This window comes from Canis lupus, chromosome 16, assembly GCF_011100685.1.
Source record: "Canis lupus familiaris isolate Mischka breed German Shepherd chromosome 16, alternate assembly UU_Cfam_GSD_1.0, whole genome shotgun sequence".
Taxonomy (NCBI): Eukaryota; Metazoa; Chordata; class Mammalia; order Carnivora; family Canidae; genus Canis; species Canis lupus.
Genome location: NC_049237.1, coordinates 10,061,309 through 10,082,983, shown reverse-complemented (window position 1 = coordinate 10,082,983; position 21,675 = coordinate 10,061,309).

Here is a 21,675-nt window from a genome sequence, read left to right as displayed (position 1 = left end):
CTATCATAAAAAAATAAATATATAAATAAAATAAAATAAAATCTTTAAAAAATAAAAAATAAAATAATAAAAAAGAAAAAAATATAATGCCAAGAAAATCACCCCTAAGACAGAGCAAGAAGTAGAGATGAAAAATAGAACAACAAAAAATTAAATGGTTGACCTAGGAGGCAAGCCAAGTAATAGGAAATCCAGAGAAAGGAAACTAAGCGTTAATATGAGGAGGTGATATTGAAATGACAGCAAGTTTTCTTCTAACTAAGGACAGTAAGTTTCTAGCTTGAAAGGGACCTCCAAGAGACCTGCACAATGAATTGGAGGGAGAGATTTTTAAAAATCACATCAAGGGTCATTGTTATGAAATTTCAGAATACCAGAGATAAAGGGAAGATCCTAAAGCTTTCAGAGAAAGTGGGGGGAGGGGGGAGAGGATTTGAAAGTGGGGGGAAGGAGAGGATTTCAAATACAAAGGATCAGGAATCTTGATGGCACCAAACTTCCGCAGGAACACTGAAAGTCAGAAAACAATGAATCGATGACTTCAGAAATTCTTAGAAATGATTTGCAACTCACAGGCACAAAAAATATTAAATATGAAGGTAGAATGAAAATTATCTCTATGGGACACCTGGGTGGGTCAGTGGTTGAGCATCTGCCTTTGGCTCAGAGTGTGATCCTGGGGTCCCGGGATCGAGTTATGCATTGGGCTTCCTGTAAAGAGCCTGCTTCTCTCTCTGCCTGTATCTCTCTCTCTCTCTCTTTCTCATGAATAAATACATAAAATCTTTAAAAAAAAGAAAAAGAAAACTTTCTTTATATGCCAAATCTTGAAGTGACTAGAAAAAATCCATCTAAACAGAGAATACTACTGAAAAAAAGACCTAGGGCTTCATAAACTGTGGAGGCTGAGAAAATTAAGGCTATTCCACCTTAAGTTCAGCGTTAGCACAAGTACAGCCGTCCCAGGCCCCTGTGAATAAGAGCTGAAATTTACCTTACTTCAGTTACAGGAAGAAAACAGCTTACAGCTTAGTGCTCTAGAAAGCCCCATATTAGAATGAGAACAGAGCTCAATGCCCTTGAAAGCCCCATATCACAATGTAAACAGAACTTGAGAAATTCCTCCACCCCTTCTGGAGGTCCCCTAGACCAGCCCATAAAACTAAGCTGGAACCCGCCTCGGGGTCCTATTCCCTGCTCCACTGTGTCGGGTATACTTGGACCCAAGCTTGAGCTTATAAATAAACCCTCGTGTGTTTGCATCGGTGTCGGCTCCTTGGTAGTTTCTCGGATACATAAACTTGGGCACAACAAAACAGAGAATCCAGCCCAGAAGAGAGACAATGAAAATTCTGAAAATGATGATGTTGAGACCTTCTAAAATAATTATGAAACAAGTGAGAGAATAAGTCACACGGAATGGAAAAGGAGGAAGGAAAATGTTGGATTCAGGAGAAACATCTGCAATATATATCTCCAACTGGATATACAGAGAAATGATGGATGGATGGGTGGATAGATGGGTGGTTGGAGACAGAGCAAGGGCAAGAGAAAGAGAAAGGCTGGTAAACTAATCAATATTTATCAAGTTTTATTTTATAGGATAAGTTCTGCATTTGTGTATGCATTATTATGAATTATAATAGGTAGCACATTCATATGATTAAAAAAAAAAGCAGGTGAATTCATCAACCCCGACAACCCCCTCCCTCCATATATAAAACTATTTTTATTAGTTTCTTGCATGTCCTCTTAATATTCCTTCATGTAATGAGTAATTTTATATATTTCCCACTATATATCTCTAGGATAAGTTCTTAAGAGTAGGAGTTCCAGGTCAGAGAATAAATGCATCTGTAATGTTGATATTGCCAAATTACCCTGCATAGAGATTTTAACATTTTGCAATCAGACTAACAATGTCTGAAAGTGCCTATTTCCCCACAGCTTTGCCAACATCATGCATTGTAAAACTTTTGGATTTTTGCTGATCTCAGAAGTGAAAATGGTATATTCAGCTTTAATTTGCATTTATTGGGACACCAGAGTGGCTCGGTGGTTGAGTGTCTGCCTTTGTCTCCTCAGGTTGCGATTCTGGGGTCCTGGGATCGAGTCCCACATTGGGCTCCCCACAGGGACCTGCCTCTCCCCCTGCCTATGTCTCTGCCTCTCTGTGGGTCTCTCATGAATAAATTTAAAAATTTTTTAATTTTCATTTATCTAACTATAAATGATATTTGCCATCTTTTCATAAATCTTTTCAATTTATATTTCTTTTCTGTGAAGTAACTTTTCATGCCCTTTGCCCTTATTTCTATTGAGTCACGTTTTTTCTCATTGGCTTTTGTGTGTGTGAATGTATTGAGAGGAGATCTATTCTCCTGCAGTGTTCAGACATTAAACAATATTATTTGGGGGATCCCTGGGTGGCGCAGCGGTTTGGCGCCTGCCTTTGGTCCAGGGCGCGATCCTGGAGTCTCGGGATCGAGTCCCGCGTCGGGCTCCCAGCATGGAGCCTGCTTTTCCCTCTGCCTGTGTCTCTGCCTCTCTCTCTCTCTCTGTGTCTATCACGAATGAATAAATAAAATCTTTAAAAAAAAAAAAAAAAAAAAAAAAAAAAAGAAATTCCTCCACCCCTTCTGGAGGTCCCCTAGACCAGCCCATAAAACTAAGCTGGAACCCGCCTCGGGGTCCTATTCCCTGCTCCACTGTGTCGGGTATACTTGGACCCAAGCTTGAGCTTATAAATAAACCCTCGTGTGTTTGCATCGGTGTCGGCTCCTTGGTAGTTTCTCGGATACATAAACTTGGGCACAACAAAACAGAGAATCCAGCCCAGAAGAGAGACAATGAAAATTCTGAAAATGATGATGTTGAGACCTTCTAAAATAATTATGAAACAAGTGAGAGAATAAGTCACACGGAATGGAAAAGGAGGAAGGAAAATGTTGGATTCAGGAGAAACATCTGCAATATATATCTCCAACTGGATATACAGAGAAATGATGGATGGATGGGTGGATAGATGGGTGGTTGGAGACAGAGCAAGGGCAAGAGAAAGAGAAAGGCTGGTAAACTAATCAATATTTATCAAGTTTTATTTTATAGGATAAGTTCTGCATTTGTGTATGCATTATTATGAATTATAATAGGTAGCACATTCATATGATTAAAAAAAAAAGCAGGTGAATTCATCAACCCCGACAACCCCCTCCCTCCATATATAAAACTATTTTTATTAGTTTCTTGCATGTCCTCTTAATATTCCTTCATGTAATGAGTAATTTTATATATTTCCCACTATATATCTCTAGGATAAGTTCTTAAGAGTAGGAGTTCCAGGTCAGAGAATAAATGCATCTGTAATGTTGATATTGCCAAATTACCCTGCATAGAGATTTTAACATTTTGCAATCAGACTAACAATGTCTGAAAGTGCCTATTTCCCCACAGCTTTGCCAACATCATGCATTGTAAAACTTTTGGATTTTTGCTGATCTCAGAAGTGAAAATGGTATATTCAGCTTTAATTTGCATTTATTGGGACACCAGAGTGGCTCGGTGGTTGAGTGTCTGCCTTTGTCTCCTCAGGTTGCGATTCTGGGGTCCTGGGATCGAGTCCCACATTGGGCTCCCCACAGGGACCTGCCTCTCCCCCTGCCTATGTCTCTGCCTCTCTGTGGGTCTCTCATGAATAAATTTAAAAATTTTTTAATTTTCATTTATCTAACTATAAATGATATTTGCCATCTTTTCATAAATCTTTTCAATTTATATTTCTTTTCTGTGAAGTAACTTTTCATGCCCTTTGCCCTTATTTCTATTGAGTCACGTTTTTTCTCATTGGCTTTTGTGTGTGTGAATGTATTGAGAGGAGATCTATTCTCCTGCAGTGTTCAGACATTAAACAATATTATTTGGGGGATCCCTGGGTGGCGCAGCGGTTTAGCGCCTGCCTTTGGCCCAGGGTGCAATCCTGGAGATCCGGGATCGAATCCCACATTGGGCTCCCGGTGCATGGAGCCTGCTTCTCCCTCTGCCTGTGTCTCTGCCTCTCTCTCTCTCACTGTGTGCCTATCATAAGTAAATAAATATTTAAAAAAATATATTATTTGGGATAGAAAAAGAAAATAAAGTGGGGTACAAAGGTGGAAGGGTTCCCAGGGCTCTTCCACAATAAGAGGTCAATAAATAATACCTAAAAATCCTAAGTCATTAACTAAAATTATTCCCTGCTATTTTAAAAAGTAGGGAAAAAACATTACACAACAATTGAATGAGTTGAATATGTCTTCCTCTAAAGAATTTGGAAATCAGAGAGAGTGCAAAAATGAAGCTGAAAATGACCATATTCCATTAAGAGATTTAAAAATGAAATGATTTTTTAAAAATCCTTTTTAAAGTTTAATATTTGCATGTTCTGTTTCCTTAGATACAAAATCTTCTTCCTGGGGATCCCTGAGTGGCTCAGCGGTTTGGTGCCTGCCTTTGGCCCAGGGCACGATCCTGGAGTCCTGGGATTGAGTCCCACGTCAGGCTCCCCGCTTGGAGCCTGCTTCTCTCTCCTCCTGTGTCTCTGCCTCTCTCTCTCTCTATCATAAATAAATAAATAAATAAATAAATAAATAAATAAATAAATAAATCTTTTTAAAAAATCCTCTTCCTATGTTTACTGATAGTTATTGAGAACTGATGAAGGTGGTTTGCAAAATATAAATCAGTAAAGAAATGTATCTGCGGGGGGCGGGGGAGAGGGATGGGAGAAATGCATGTTGATAGTCAAAGGGTATAAATTTCCAGTTATAGATGAATAAGTTCTGGGGATCTGATGTACAGCATGGTGACTATAGTTCTCAATGCTGTTTTATATGCTTGAGAATGGCTAAGAGTAGATCTTGAAAGTTCTTAACCATACACAAAAAACTGGTAACTATGTGAGGTAATGGATGTGTTAACTAACCTTGCTATGGTGATCATTTTGCAATATATATTTACATCCAATCATCATGTTGTACACTTTAAACTTACACAATGTCATATGCACTTATAACTCAATAAAGCCAGGAAAAAGAAAGAACTGCATATGACAGGTCCAAATACAAACATGGTGCAAACTCACATTTTTCAGTCTAAATCATGTCATCCAACCCCCTCTCATGGACTTCTCTTCATTCTATTCTAACCCACTGTACTAGTATCCTAGAGCTGCTGTAACTAAGTACTACAAACTGGGTAGCTTAAAACAATAGAAATGTGTTGTCTCACAGACAAGGAGACTATAAGCTCTAAAGAAATCAAGGTGTCAACAAGGCTCTAGGGAAGGACCTTTCCTCTCTCTTACTAGTTTCTGGTCGTTGCTGGTACTCCTTGACTTGTAATACATCAATCCAATCTCTGCCTTCATCAGCACATGGTGTTCTGTGGGTCTGTATGCCTAAACTCCCTCTCATTATAAGGACACCAGTCACTGAACTGGGCCCACGCTAATTCACTATGACCTCATTTCATCTTAATTACATCTGCAGACTTTATTTCCAAAGAAGATGACATTCAAAGGTACCAGAGTTAGAACTCAAACATGTTGTTTCAATCCACAATACTGTCCTAGCTAATCTGTTGATTCTGAAGTTTTTTCTTTCTCTTTTCCCACAGACCTACCCCAGCCCCTGCTTCTCTGAAGCCAAACTAGGCTTCTCTCAGTACTACAACTGCTTCAGGAAATACCACTTCTGAATATGCTCCAACCCATCTGTCCCAGGAAATTGTTCACTCCATTAGGCTGACCTAGTTCCTCCAAGTGGGCATCCCACAGTACTCAGTAATTGCCTATTGGATTTGACATGCAAATGATACAAAGATCACAACATAAAAATAGAAGAAATAGTAGTGTAATTGAAAGAATACAGGGTATTAAATCAGAAAACCTGAGCTCCAATTCAGATACAGATACTTAAAAAAAAAACAAAAAAAAACAAAAAAGGAGGAACCCAGACCTTCTAAATTTTAGTATAATAGTATAATGTCTCTCCCAGGATTTAACAGCTAGACAGCCTTGATTGCACTCAATGCAGCAACATCACTGAACTGGAAACTTCTGAGGGGAAAACAGAGGAGGAAAAGGTGGAGAAAGAAAGAAAAGGAACAGGAAAAAGAGGAAGAGGAAAATAGCAAAATATAGTGTCCACAATGTCTGCTTGAATGATTGTTAAACAAATACACAGAGAAAAATCCCAGAGTCTGACTGCCTCTGAGAGCTTGCCTAAAGATGAATGGAAAGATCTTGACTGCAACCAGTATGTGCTTCATGCTATTTTGGTTTGTGGGTGAGTCATACGTGCTGGGGAGCAAATTTCTCAGGCTTTCAAATTTATTTATTTATTTATTTATTTATTTATTTATTTATTTATTTAGGCTTTCAAATTTAAATGGAAGTAAATAGTCCAAGGCATTCACGTCAGCATGGAGTGTTTTCTCCTAATGTTCACAAAAAGAATCCATTGTGTTGTGATTAGGTCATGCTTGATCCACCTTAGAAATGTTTTCAGAGCCACAGAATATTTACTTCTCAGAGACTCCACCAAGGTTCAAGAAGATCTGGTCAGCATATTTACAAAGCCCCTGTGATCCTAAAAAGGCTAAGGCGAATCCTCCCCCTCCTTTGTCCGCCCACTGTTACTGCACTTGGGTAATGATGCCCACCTTTCCATTTTAAACATAGAAGGAAAGAGTAATTAATACAGCCTAATTGCACCGAAAGAAAATCTTGCTTTATAAATCTTGCTTCAGAATAATTGTGCCTCACATGTGTTTTGAACAAAAATTTCAGAACTAGAATTAAGCTTATTATTAATGACAAATTGCTATTTTTCTCAACCTATCATAATTCCTCAATAAATACATAAATTTTAACTTTAAATTACGTCTAGGGTATTCACATAAATAGATTGTACTGCTGGACAGAACCACCACATGTGGTACTATCACAAATTTTTGTTGCCAAAACTTTCAAGGATTTATCTCCTAAAAACCAGCAAATCCAGGGCAAAATCAGAAAACCAGCAAATCAAGCATTGAGCTTGACCCAGTGGCTCTGCAGTCACAGTTTTGATTTACACGCAAAAATCAATTATTTCTTCCTAGATTTATTGCCTCGAAGGGGCCTCAAGTCAAAGATTTTTAGATGTGAGAGTGGCAATCAAGTATCTGTTAGGGATTAACTTGAATAAGGTGAACAGGATGTTAAAATATCAAACCACAAAAATTGACATCTTTCTTGAAACAGAAAACAAAACAACCTTAAGGAAAATTTAAGTTTAATACCATCAATTTCCATGTGTTCACCAACCCAGAAGCTCCCTGAACCCCATGCTCTTGGGTTTTTGTGAAGGCTCCATTACACAAGCATGATTGATTAAGTCACTGTCCACTGGTAATTAAACTCAATATCTAGCCCCTCTTCCCTCTGCAGATGTCAGGTGAGTGGGCTGAAAGTTCCAAACATCTGATCACATGGTTGGTTCCCCTGGCAACCAGCCCATCCCTCAGTGACCTAGGAGCTTTCCCCAGAGTCGCCTCATTAACATAACAAAGACACTTTAATAGGGCTCTTCTAGAAAATCGGAGTTTTAGGCTGTTTCTGGCAGAAATGGGGACAAAGATCAAATATATGTTTCTTATTCTAAATCACAGTATCACACTAGTTCACTTCATGTTATATGCCCCCTGATTTTGGATGGTACCACAAAATCGTCTTGTCCTGTGTTGGCTCACAAACTGCCCTGCACATAGAGAACGAGGACAGACCCAAAAGCTCCAGAGCACCCCATGGTAACTTACTTTTGAGGCTTGTCTTGGGCTCCGCAAGAGGAGTAGATCTTCATACCCACTCAACAAAATCTTAAAAGTTCATATAGAGGCCTTAACGGGGCTCAGTCACATATTCAGGATATGTGCTCTCAAGGTGACCTAAGTCCTAGAAAAAACAGCTCCCACTGTGGAAACTGTGGGTGAACGCACACTCCAAGGACAGGGGATGGTGACGATCCTCGGATTCTCTGGGTCCAGCTTGCAGGTCACCCAGGGGTCCTGTCCTTTCAATGACTTCCTGCAACACCCTACCACTTTTGAATTAATATGATCTCTGCTCTTCTCCTTTGTTGGGCTTTTCCTGGGCTGTGACAAGTGCCAGACCTCCCAATCATTTCACAAAATGGGAACCAGGACCACACCCAAGGAACACACATAAGCTGCACCCATGGCAAGCATTTTAAAATTCTAATGAGAACAATTGTTATCAAATGTTTAGAATAATATTTAAGGAGATAAAAATTACTCTTAGTTACCTTGCTCTCAATCATAGGATGTTTAACTTGGAAAGGTGCTTGGTGATGAGAGAACAGGTATAGAGAGATGGGGTGGCATGTCCTGGGTCACACTGGGTGGGTTATGGCATCAAGTGAGCACCCAGGCTTCTAGCCTACTTACCCATTGTTCACCACCACTTACCTTCTGTCCCATCCACTGCCCCGGATCTTAATCCTCCTCTTGTGTCTTCATGACTTTAAAAGAAGAAAATAACCTTCTTCTAATTTAATTCAAGATTAAAAGCCCACCAAAGTCATGCTCAGGTCTTCATATTTAACTATTAGAGTAAAAGGAGAAAAGAAAAAAAAAAAATGAAGACCCACATAGTGACCTAAGTCCATGCCTGGATATATAGTCCCTGGAGAAAATTGCTCTCATCTGTACCAGGATACCTCAGGAGCTTTTTATGTCTTTTGGCAGGAGTCACACACAGCCGATACCTCCTTGGCCTCTGCTTCCTTGAGAGGAGACCACAGGTGTGTGCCCAGGCCCGAATCCCAGCTGGAGTCTCACGACTGATCCATAGGTGGATCCTATGGCCTAGAGTGCCTACTACCCTGCTGCAGGACACAGCAGCCTGCTAGTTCCAGCTCTTGGTTTGGTAGAAGCCCTTATGTTCATGATTCCTGAATTGAACAACATCCCATCTAGAAGTAAAAGGGAGCTCCAAAGAGCTACAGAAAGGGAAAAGGCTTTAAAGGCAGAACAAGGAAGCCATAAACAAACCCCCAAAAGCATTATTTTGGGTGAGGTCACCTTCCCATGAGGACACAAGGGTCTTACTAGGTAGATGACTTCATCTTGCTTTGGGGGATAGAGAGAGAACCCACGTAACAGATTATCTTACTGGCGCTGACCAGAAAATTCCTGACTGACCAGCTAAAACTACATTGCTGAGAGAGGTTGCAACTGTACTTATGTTAGGTGTTAAGCCCCAGTTTGGTGACATGGCCTAGCATAAGTGACTTCATTTTGGGCCTGTGGTTTTCTTTCCGACAAGGGAAACACATAATCTGGTGGGGATTGGTAGGGTTCCAGAAGTGCCCCAGGTTTCTGGAAAATATGGCAAATCATGCTCTACTGGCCAGTAATTATAATTGGTTGCTTTGTATTAACTTTATGAGAAGAGGTCTTTTGTTTTTCCAATCTTTAAAGTGGGCATGAGATTGAAAATGCCAATATGAGTGAAATCCTTTGCAGGTATTTGATTCCACATACACTGTCTTGGTGATTCTCATAATTATTGGATTATCGACCCCATTTGACATATGCAGACACAAAGCTTTGGAGAAATTAAGCGGTCCACTGATTGCCTCTGGTCCCTTAAATAGGCCACCCAGAAAGAGAACCAAAGTCTTTTACTTACCATCCTGAGTGTGTTTGCTTTCTCTCTTTGTCACTTAATCTATGTTTCAGTGCAGCCAGGGCAGCAGGGGTGCCCGAGCACCTGGCTCTGGGCGTCCCAAACAGATCAGGTTCCTCCAGGCAACACTGACAAAATACAAAAGCAGAGAGACAGTGGTGGTGGTGAAATAAGAAAAGAATTTATTTCAGTGAGGCCACCATCAGGAAGATGGCACACTAACATCTCAAAGATTGTCTCCAAAGTGCTGAAAAAGCGTACAGGTTTGTATAAGAAAAATGAGGGACAAAGATCAGTGGGCACCTGCAGCTGGGCAGTATAGGTCAGGTCAATGACTGTCTTGGAGTCAATCATGCAGGATCTCGTTGGCTCTGGACAGTCCTTATTGCTTGATGGGGCAGTTTCAGTTCTCAGCAGGGTATGTTTTGCCCACAGGGTCTTTTGCCTGAGTTAAGAGATAAGTTGGAATGAACTTAATTAGTAAGTACAGAATGAGGCCATGATGGAGGTCATGTAAGTCCACTTTCATCAACACCGTTATGTTTATAGTTTACACTAAATAGGACTTAGATCTAGTAAGACTTCCCCAGCCACTCTCTAGGCTTCAGCCAATAGCTCAGCTCAAAAGAAGGATCTCTCATCTCACACTGGCTCCTGGTATACATACCAGACATTGTCCAGACAAACTAAAAAGACTCCAACTAGGGGACACCTGGTGGTTCAGTGGTTGAGCATCTGCCTTTGGCTCAGGTCGTGATTCCCAGGTCCTGGGATCAAGTCCCACATCAGGCTCCCCATGGGAAGCCTGCTTCTCCCTCTGCCTGTGTCTGTGTCTTTCATGAATAAATTAAAAAAAAAAAAAAAGATTACGACTAGACCAGGATGATTTTTTTTTTTTAAGTGAAGAGGACATAGAGCTTCCCCTTTTTAACATTCATTTATTCATTCCTTGGCTGATTCCTTTTCATTCATTCATTGACTCAAATAACTCAAATGATTGACTTAAATACTTATTTGAAAGTCAGATAAGTATAATATTCAATGCCTATCCCCAAGAAATTTGCAATCCACCCAGGGAGTTTATGTACATACAAAATTTATTAGTAGTATTGTAACCAGGGCCCAAAGGTGTAAGAGCACCTTCATCCCAAAGTTGGAACAGACCAGGTTCAGCCACTCACCATTGACAGAACCAAAGGTCAGAGAGATGAGTGGTGATTGAAACAAGAAAGGAATTTACTTCAATGAAGCCACCACCCAGTAGACAGTGGACTAGTGTTCCAAAGGCAGTCTTCAAAGGGCTGAAAATACTGCCAGGTTTACATAAGAATGCAGGACAAAGGTTGGCAGGTATGAGCAGCTGGGCAGTAAAGGTCAGGTGGTTCACTGTCTTGGGGTCAATCAAGTGGAGTATTTCTGGTTCAGGGCAGCCCTTATTGCTTGAGAGGGTAGTTTGGTTCCCCATCATGGGACTCTTTGCCCGCAGGGTCTTTTGCCAGAGTTAAGAGATGAGCTAGAGAGAACTTAATTAGTTAGAAAAGTATGGGGGGGTGGGGAGTATAGACAGGGGTCAAAATGAAGGTAAAAGTGACAACTGTGTCCTATTTCAGTATCTTGTACTTCAGAGTGTGTAATGTGGGATTTTATTAGACATGTGGATTATATATATTTTTAAGAGTCTTGGGGCACCTGGGTGGCTCAATTGGTTAAGTGTAGACTCTTGATTTCATTTTTTAAAAAGATTTTTATTTATTTATTCATGAGAGACACAGAGACACGCGCAGAGGGAGAAGCAGGCTCCATGCAAGGAGCCCGATGTGGGACTCGATCCCGGGACTCCAGGATCATGCCCTGGGCTGAAGGCAGGCGCTGAACCGCTGAGCCACCCAGGTGTCCCAGACTCTTGATTTCAGCTCAGACCATGATCTCAGGGTGATGAGATTGAGTCCGTGTTGGGCTCCCGTGCTGGGTGTGGAGCTTGCTGGAAATTCTCTCTCCCTCTTGCTCTGCTCCTCCCTCCAACCATCCCTCCAACTGCTCATGAGTGCACACACATGCTCTCTCTCCAAAAGAAGATAAAAGAATCTTCTCAATGCTATATACTGAGTAATCTTGTAATGCTGTCTTAATCTTAAATTAAATTTGCCTCTGCCTGAAGTTCATTCATTTTCATTCATATATGGTATTTCATTGTATGTATGTATTATAAATACCTCAGTGTCTACGTTCTATTCAGGAGAGATATTTGTGTTATTTCCAGTTTGAGGTGATTAGGACATAACCCAGTGCTTCCTCTTCCATTGCAGCTCTCATGTTAGGGTACACTCTCCTCATAGCTCTCTCATGCTTGCTCTGAAATACCTGAGTGTTGATATTTCACACTCTTTTTGCCAGGAATAGCATCAGCCCCTTAGAAGCAGAACCCATTGAATTGTCTGGTTTCCCGGATGACACTCCCACATCCACCAGCTGCCCAAGAACACTGGCCACACTGGAAAGAAGTGTGTCACTGGTGAAAAGCTGTAACCCAGCGGACCTTGAATCCACAGTGTAGTTAGCAAGTGTGAGGAAGAGCAAACCCATCTGAGCTGCTTTTGCACAAGGAGATAGAAGACCTCTGGCAGTTGTCAGGGAAATCCCTGCCGTAAACCTCTCAGAGCTGCTGTGAAGACAGGCTTTCCAATATCATTAACCTTTAACCGTGGCGCCCAACACATCCCGATAATCTTTTATGTAATTGCCACATGTCCTCAGAGATCATACCTCAATGTCCCAACCTAGTCTGTCACCAAATCCAGGCTGCCTCACCAAAGAACTCTCTGGATCTAGGGTCCCCGGGTACTGAAAAGTTAGTTTAAAGGACCAGTTTGGGGATCCCTGGGTGGCGCAGCGGTTTGGCGCCTGCCTTTGGCCCAGGGCGCGATCCTGGAGACCTGGGATCGAATCCCACGTCGGGCTCCCGGTGCATGGAGCCTGCTTCTCCCTCTGCCTGTGTCTCTGCCTCTCTCTCTCTCTCACTGTGTGCCTATCATAAATAAATAAAAGTTTAAAAAAAAAAATAAAATAAAATAAAGGACCAGTTTGCCCTTAGACTTGATGATTGAAATACTACGTTAGACCCACTAACTGAAAAACAATAGTTTGAAAGTGATGGTAGGGCACCTGGGTGGTGCAGACTGTTCAGTATCCAACTCTTGGTTTCAGCTCAGGTCGTGATCTCAGGGTAATGGGATCAAGCCCTGGGTCTGGCTCTGTGTTTAGCATGGATCTGCTTAAGACTCCCTCTCAAAAAAAAAAAAAAAAAGACTTTCTCTCTCTTTGCTCCTTCTCACTGCTCTCTCTCTCTCTCAAATAAATAAATAGATGTTTCAAAAAAAAAAAAAAAAACGAGGGCAGCCCGGGTGGCTCAGCAGTTTAGCACTGCCTTCGGCCCAGGGTGTGATCCTGGAGACCCGGGATCGAGTCCCACGTCGGGCTCCCTGCATGGAGCCTGCTTCTCCCTCTGCCTGTGTCTCTGCCTCTCTCTCTCTCTCTGTGTCTCTCATGAATAAATAAATAAAATCTTTAAAAAAAATAAAGAGAAAGAAAGAAAGAAAGAAAGAAAGAAAGAAAGAAAGAAAGAAAGAAAGAAAGAAAGAAAAGAAAGAGAGATAGCTTAAATTTGCCATGGCAGGAATATAATATTCAGATATAATGATCATAATTGATTATGGGACATTTCTTTGATCTTTGTTTGCTGTTTGCCATGCAGGCTTGCAACAGATTTTAAAGGATAAAATTGTGTCAATTGATTGTTACAGAGCACAGTTTTAATACACTTTGCCAACTAATACATCGATTGGGAAGTATCATAAAATTCAGACCACAGTTCCCTATTGGTGCTACGACACTGGCTAAAGTTGACATTTGGTATCGTTCATATCATCAGCTATTTGCTTATTGTATAGAAAGGCATTGTTGAGTTTCTAATACAGATCTTGTTAAAAAAAAGAAAATAACAGGTCCCAAATAGAGTCACTTGTGCTAAGGCACACATCACCTAATCAAGATTTACTACCTAACCTAATTATAGTTTCAGCCTCTCCCAGGAATGTAATCTTAACCAGTCAATCTGGAATTTCCTGGTCAGCACTATTGAGGTAATCCATTTGATAGATCCCTGTTGTCCCCTAAAGGAAGGTGACCTTGCCTGAAACAATCCATTCTTCACTGGTAACTTGCTTGTCCTCCCTCCTCCTGCCTATAAGTCTTCCATTTCATACAGCTCCTGGGAGCTTCTTTCTATCTGCTAAATGGAATGTTCCCTGATTCATAAATCATTGAATAAAGCCAACAAGATCTTTAAATTTATTCAGTTGAATTTTGTTTTTTCAACAATGTCTAAGTTCTTTCACTATGATATAAATCATTATGTAATAACTAGTATTCACACGCCATGAAAAATTCACAAAGCAGTACTTCATAGACATAAATTCGAGGTCACTAAATGATCATCCACTATATATTTTATAGGAAGTGTTTATGATGGAAATTCATCATTATAAAAATAGCTGCGATTAAAATTTAGAGTGTATAACAAGTATATTGTTTTGAGCTTATTTCTATTTTTAAATAAATGATATTTAAACTATTATAGATGGTATAAAAGTTTTCTGCATACTCTTCACCACCTTTCCCTGATGTTAATAACTTACATAACTGTCATAAATGATCAAAAATAGGAAACTAACATTCTATTAGCTAATCAAAGACCTTATTCAAATATTACCAATTGTCTTAGTAATGTGCTTTCCTGGTCTAGAAAAAAAAGATCCAATCCAGGGTCCCACATTTCATTTGTTTATTATGACCCCTGAGTCTCTTCCAATACAGAACAGTTTCATTTTGTTTTGTTTTATTGATTTTTTTTTTAATTTTTTATTTATGATAGTCACAGAGAGAGAGAGAGAGAGAGAGGCAGAGACACAGGCAGAGAGAGAAGCAGGCTCCATGCACCAGGAGCCTGACGTGGGATTCGATCCCGGGTCTCCAGGATCACGCCCTGGGCCAAAGGCAGGCACTAAACCGCTGCGCCACCCAGGGATCCCTGATTTTTTTTTTAATGACTTTGACAATTCTTAAAAGCACAGGCCAGGGACATCTGGGTGGCTCAGTCAGTGAAGTGTCTGCCTTCAACTCAGGTCATGATCTCAGGGTCCTGGGATTGAGCCCCACATCAGGCTCTCTGATCAGCAGGGAGTCTGCTTCTCCCTCTCCCTTTATGTTCTCTCTCTCTCTCTCTCAAATAAATAAATTAAATAAATAAAAAATATATTTTTTAAAAAATAAGCAAATACTCCACTTTGTGGGATGTCACATAATTTGGGGTTGTGCTATATTTAAAAAATATGTTTGGTCTTTGTTCCCTGTTCCTGCCACAGAGCTCTTAAACCCACCTCCCCACACCCCCATCCCCAACCCACCCCCGGATTTCTTGAGTGGTAGCAATGTTTTTGTTATATTAATGTGGTTACTCCTAACCCTAGGATGAGGCCAGTTGCCAAAGAAAACAAAAACAAAAACAAAAATCAGGGCAGCCTCGGGGGCTCAGTGGTTTAGCACCACTTTCAGCCCAGGGCATGATCCCAGAGTCCCGGGATGGAGTCCCAGGTTGGGCTCCCTGCGTGGAGCCTGCATCCCCCTCTGCCTATGTCTCTTCCTCTCTCTCTGTGTGTCTCTCATGAATAAATAAATAAATAAAATCTTTTAAAAAAATCACCACTAGCCAATGATTTAACTAATCATGCCTATATAATGAAGCCGTACAACACTTTCCTGAGTTCCATAAGCTGTTCTAGACTGAGCCTCCTAACCTATGGGGTCTATGTTAACTCCAGGTACTTAGAATCAGAACTGAATTGAATTGTAAGATACACACTTGGTGTCACAAAATTGGTCTTGGAAGATGACATGCAGGGTGATCTGATGTCTCCTCATGATAAATTTAAGTTATGATATTTTTGTAAGATTTTCAGAGAAGTGATGTTGAGCCCTTCTCAGGACATTATGTCAGGAGGCACATGATGCTGATATCTCATTACTGAGATGTTAACTTTGATCACTCAGTTGAGGTAGTGTCTTCCAGGTTTCTACACTGTAAAGTTATATTTTCCCCAAACCTATTATTTTTAAGTGTTTCACACTGTAAGATAAAATATTAAACTACTCATAACTTCTTTTCAGATGTCAAAAATAATTTTTTTTCAATTACCAACGATAAGAAAACAAATCCATTAGAGAAAATAAAGGAAACTTCCCTGTATAATTGACTTTTTGGAGAAAATAGATGAGAAGGAGGAAAAAAAGAAAAAGATCCAGAATTTAATAGTTTCAGCAGAATGTAGCATTAAAATGTCACTGGTTGGACAGAACACGAATTTACCTTCTATCTCCACGTCAATCATAAGAGATGAATTGCCATTTAAACTTGAAGAGAAAATAAATAAATAAATAAATAAATAAACTCGAAGAGAAAAGAAGCCAACACTCCATTAAACCTACTTTCTATGAATGCAAGTACACATCCATAAAACTTTAATATTTAGACGACTGGTTGATAATTATCCACCTCAAGTCACAGATAAGTTTTGAGGAACATTACATACAAATTCTTCCAAATGACAAAGAAATAACGCTAAACCTCTTTACTTAAAAGGAGTTTGTATTTTGTCTCTATGTCAAAGTCTTAGGGAGTAGAAAAAATCAACTGGAGCTTGACAATAGTACAAAGATAGGCAGCATTTATCACATGCTCTTAGTTAAGATGAAGAAAATTAAATGCATATCAAAAAACAGTGTTAGGCATTTAAAATTGAACTGTGATTTTATTTTTTTGAACTGTGATTTTAAAAATATAACCATAATTATTAACACTACAAAACAGAAACTACTCCAAAACAAGATCAAATATCATGTGCAATTTTTATTTTATTTTATTATTTTATTTCTTTAAAGATTTTATTTATTTATTCATAAGAGACACAGGCAGAGGGAGAGGCTCCATGCAGGTCTCCAAGATCACACCCTGGGCTGAAAGCGGTGCTAAACCACTAAGGCACCCGGGCTGCCCCTTGCGCAATTTTTAAACACAATATAGATGATTTTTTTTTTATGGTGAAGAAATTCATATTTTTAACCAGCTGGACTCAGTTTAGATGATTCCAATTTTGTTGGCAACATCCAAAGAATCAGTCAGGAACCATTTAAACATATGCATTCTTCTCTCCTTTGGGCCTGATCCAGGTGTTGACCTTGGCCACATCAATGTCGTGGCGCTTCTTCACAGCCTGTTTGAGCTGGTGCTTATTGATGTTGACATCCACAAGAAACCCAAGTGTGTTGTCTTCTGTTTTCTTCATGACTGACTCAGGAATCAGGGGGATCCTGATGATGGCATAGTGGTCAAGTTTGTTTCTCCTGGGGATGCTCTTTCGGAGATAATCTGAGCTGCCTTTGAAAACAATGTCGTGGGTCCAAGTCCCTGCTCCACTCTGTTGGGTATACTTGGACCCAAGCTCGAGCTTGTAAATAAACCCTCGTGTGTTTGCATCGGAAAAAAAAAAAAAAAAAAAGGAAAAGAAAAGAAAGAAAACAGTGTCTTGGGCCATTGGAAGGTACATGACTTGTGAATCTTCTTTATTTTTATGACACACCTTTCAGTACAGCCATCTTGGCCTTCAAAGAACCTTTCAGTACAGCCATCTTGGCCTTCAAAGACTTTGCTTTAGTTTTGGCTTTAGGAGGAGCAGGGGCTTCTTTCTATCCCTTCAGCACCATCTTTGTAAAGAGAGATGATTCATTTTTGGTGTGGCAATGCTTGTATTCAGAGCATCCAAGAACTTCATGAGCATAATAATGGGAATTTTATTCATCTGGAAGGAACTGAAAGAAATAATAACATTGAAGACAGAGCATTTTCTTCGAATATAAACATCAGCAGCAAATGATGTGTTGTTTGAATTAGGTAAGAAGTGCTAAATATTTTGCACCTATTTTAGATACGACTCCTGATGCAAGCTGTGTAGAACAGATTAGAATTATTACCAGATTTTTGGATTCCAAAAAAGGCAAACATGTCTGTAGGTGAATATTTTGTGGTAGTTTGTTCAGTAATGACATGAGTAGAAACGACTATATGTACTTTTAATAATGTGGACTGCTGACTCTCTCAAAAAATTTCCAGAAAAAACTGTTGGTCAAGCAAAATCAAGTGTATTAGGCTTAAGGCAGCAAGGGAGAGCACCATCTTTTTGTTTTTGTTCTTGTTTTTTTTTTTCATGTAGACACATAAAATGTGAGATTTATTATAGGAATTGGCATGAGGGCACTGCTGGGGTTGGGAAGACTTCTTTCTTTCTTTCTTTCTTTCTTTCTTTCTTTCTTTCTTTCTTTCTTTTTTTACAGCAAATGCTTAATAAATATTTATTGTACAGTATACAAATTCAGCAATGCATATTTTGTATACCATATGTATTAGAGACACACACTGTTGTGCATGTTTTATGTATATTTTCTTGCATTGGCTTTCTTAAACTAACATTTTAACTAACTCATGAAATCTTCCCTCTATGTATCTTTCTTGCTTTAGTTTTTTTTTTTTTTTTTTTTAGTTTTTTTAAAAAATTTTTTATTGGAGTTCAATTTCCCAACATATAGCATAACACCCAGTGCTCATCTCGCCAAGTGCCTCCCTCAGTGCCCATCACCCAGTCACCCCAACCCCCTGCCCACCTCCCTTTCCACTACCCCTTGTTCATTTCCCAGAGTTAGGTGTCTCTCATGTTTTGTCACCCTCACTGATATTTTCACTCATTTTCTCTCCTTTCCTCTTTATTCCCTTTCACTAATTTTTATATTCCCCAAATGAATGAGACCATATAATGTTTGTCCTTCTCCGATTGACTTATTTCACTCAGCATAATACCCTTGAGGTCCCTCCACGTCGAAGCAAATGGTGGGTATTTGTCATTTCTAATGGCTGAGTAATATTCCATTGTATACATAGACCACATCTTCTTTATCCATTCATCTTTCAATGGACACCAAGGCTCCTTCCAGTTTGGCTATTGTGGACATGGCTGCTATAAATACCGGAGAGCACAATCTTAACAGAGTTTTAGTGTCTCAGCAGGGGAATGCTGTAGGGTCTGGACTCACCTAATTTAAGGCAAGTCCTTCAAGGTAGGAAAATGGTGAAGATTGGCCAAAGTTTATGATGTAATACATTAGGATTGGTGGACACAGCAGGTCTTAAAACAAGTCTGGATAAACAAATTCTTGTCCTGATAAGCAAGCTGTTTGTGCCGGTGAACACACAGGTTTTTTTTTTATAAGACTAGCTGTTTGCCACAGTGAGGCAACAATTCACCTGAATAAATTGGTTTGCAAGAATTTCCTGAAACAAATGATGACGTTAGTTATTTATTGGTTTTCAATCTAATCTTCATGGGCTAGAATCTCTTGGAGAAAAACAGTCATGTTATGTTGACACAGATAATATCAATTCTCAGCAGAATGTCTACAAAAACTGAATCTAGACAAAACAATTTGAGTGACTAGGAGACATGATGATGCCACAAATATACATGGGAAACAAGGGATTGCAGGAGCAAATCATGAAAAATTTTACAAAACATTCTATATTCCTTGTTTTGTTTCATCCTGATAAAAAACATGCAACATCTTTTTTGGCTTCTGTGTTGGGGTTGATTAAAAATGATTCTAGGAAAGAGAAATTTGAAGCCATTTTTGAAAAAATGATGAGAAAGTCAAGCTGAATCTATCATGACACTAGAAACTCACTGAAGGTGGGTGCCTGGGTGGCTCAGTCGAGTAAGTGTCCAACTTGATTTCAGCTCAGGTCATGATCTCAGGGCCCTGGATCAGGCCCTGCATCTGGCTCCCCCTTTGTGGGGAGTTGTCTTGAGGATTTCCCTTCCTCTCCCTCTGCCCTTCCTCCTCCTCCTCTCTCTCAAAAAATAAATAAATCTTAAAAAAAAAAAAAAAAAAAGGAGAAACTCACTGAAGAGAAGGCAATGCTCTGTTAGAAATTATTGTGACATTAATTGTTACATATTTCTGCAACACAAGTAAAAGCTTGGTCTTAAAAATAACCAGTTTTACATTTATTTGCTCAGTACTCATTTGGCATAATAGCTGGGTAAAATTTGATGTTAAGTGCAAAATGACGCAGGAAAAAAATTCAGTGTACACAATGCACTTGAAAGCATCAAAGGAATTATACATTTTTTAAAAAGGATTTTATTTATTCATGAGAGACAGATAGAGAGAGAGAAAGAGGCAGAGACACAGGCAGAGGGAGAAGCAGGCTCCATGCAGGGAGCCCAACATGGGACTCGATCCCAGGTCTTCAGGATCACGCCCTGGGCTGAAGGCGGCGCTAAACTGCTGAGCCACCAGGGCTGCCCAGAATTATACATTTTTTGAAGACAAAGCAATAATGTTTATGAAAAATATATTGATACTGAACAAACAGCAGACTATCTTGACATAGACGGCAAGTCTCCCAGTATAGACAGTACCAAGGAAGGAATAAGAAGTATCAACTTAGAATCCCATCTACAATCCAAACTCAATTCCAAATTCAATTTTCTTTTTTCTAAGCTAGCTATAACAATACCATCTTCAAAGGAAAGTCTGAAAGAACATAATGGCCTCTCAGTGTTACAGATGGCCAGTGTAACTTAAAGAATTCCAATGAATAGGAGCTATTGACAAATAGTTGAAATTGCTTGGTGAACAAAGTAAGGGAAATGATACTGATGGGAATTCAATGTATAGGCAACTAAATACTAAGTTGATTTCTAAAATCTATACTTAGAATACTCCAGGTGAAGTATCTCAATGTATTTGCAACAATGATTTACATGACACATTTCCAATAACGCTTTGTAGCTCCCAGGATAAATTTCACCTTGCAGTTGCAATTGCCAATGGACAATTTTATAGCTTTGTGAAAATAAAATTTATTAAAGGTATACAATGTCATGAGAAAAACTGTTCATTTCTTTAGAAAACAAGACACTAAAGCCAAATAGGCACTGAAACTGTCATAAAGAATTTTATCTCTGTGAAAGCAAGATGTAAATCTATTTTATAACTAATAATGAGGGATCCCTGGGTGGCGCAGTGGTTTGGTGCCTGCCTTTGGCCCAGGGCGCGATCCTGGAGACCCGGGATCGAATCCCACGTCGGGCTCCCGGTGCATGGAGCCTGTTTCTCCCTCTGCCTGTGTCTCTGCCTCTCTCTCTCTCTCTCTCTCTGTGACTATCATAAATAAATAAAAATTAAAAAAAATTAAAAAAAAAAGAATTAAAAAAAAAAAAGAAAAATTATAACTAATAATGAAATCTTACTGGTTTCTTAAGTATTCTACTGAGTTATTGCGATCAAAAATTTGTATTTCCTTTATTGTGAGATCATTTTTCTTCACGTGGGCTAATGATACCCCTATATAGTCACACTGAAGCAGGAATCAGCACTAGTGATATTAAAAACTAAACAAACAAATTCTCACCCACAAATTGCAAAGGAGTAACGAAGACTTTACTGATATTTGGTGGTGACATGGAGTAGAAGGGCACGCTGCATATCCCAAAGCAAATCATCTCTGAGATCTTGGTAAATACCTGCACCCTGCACTTCTATCCAGCCTTCCCACTGGCCCTCCCCACACATTTTCTCTATATTCTTTTTCCTAAGGCAAAGAAATATAGCCTTCTGCAGTGTTGCAGCCTTACACCCAGCAGCCTCTAAGCAAAAAATTATATTTCGTACTGATGGGGTCCAAGACATGTCACCCCAAAATATGGTACCTTGGCACGTCACGTATCTTAAACTGAGTAAGTCTGAGAAAGTGACAGAAAAAGGTCACTGTGACCTCCCCCCTT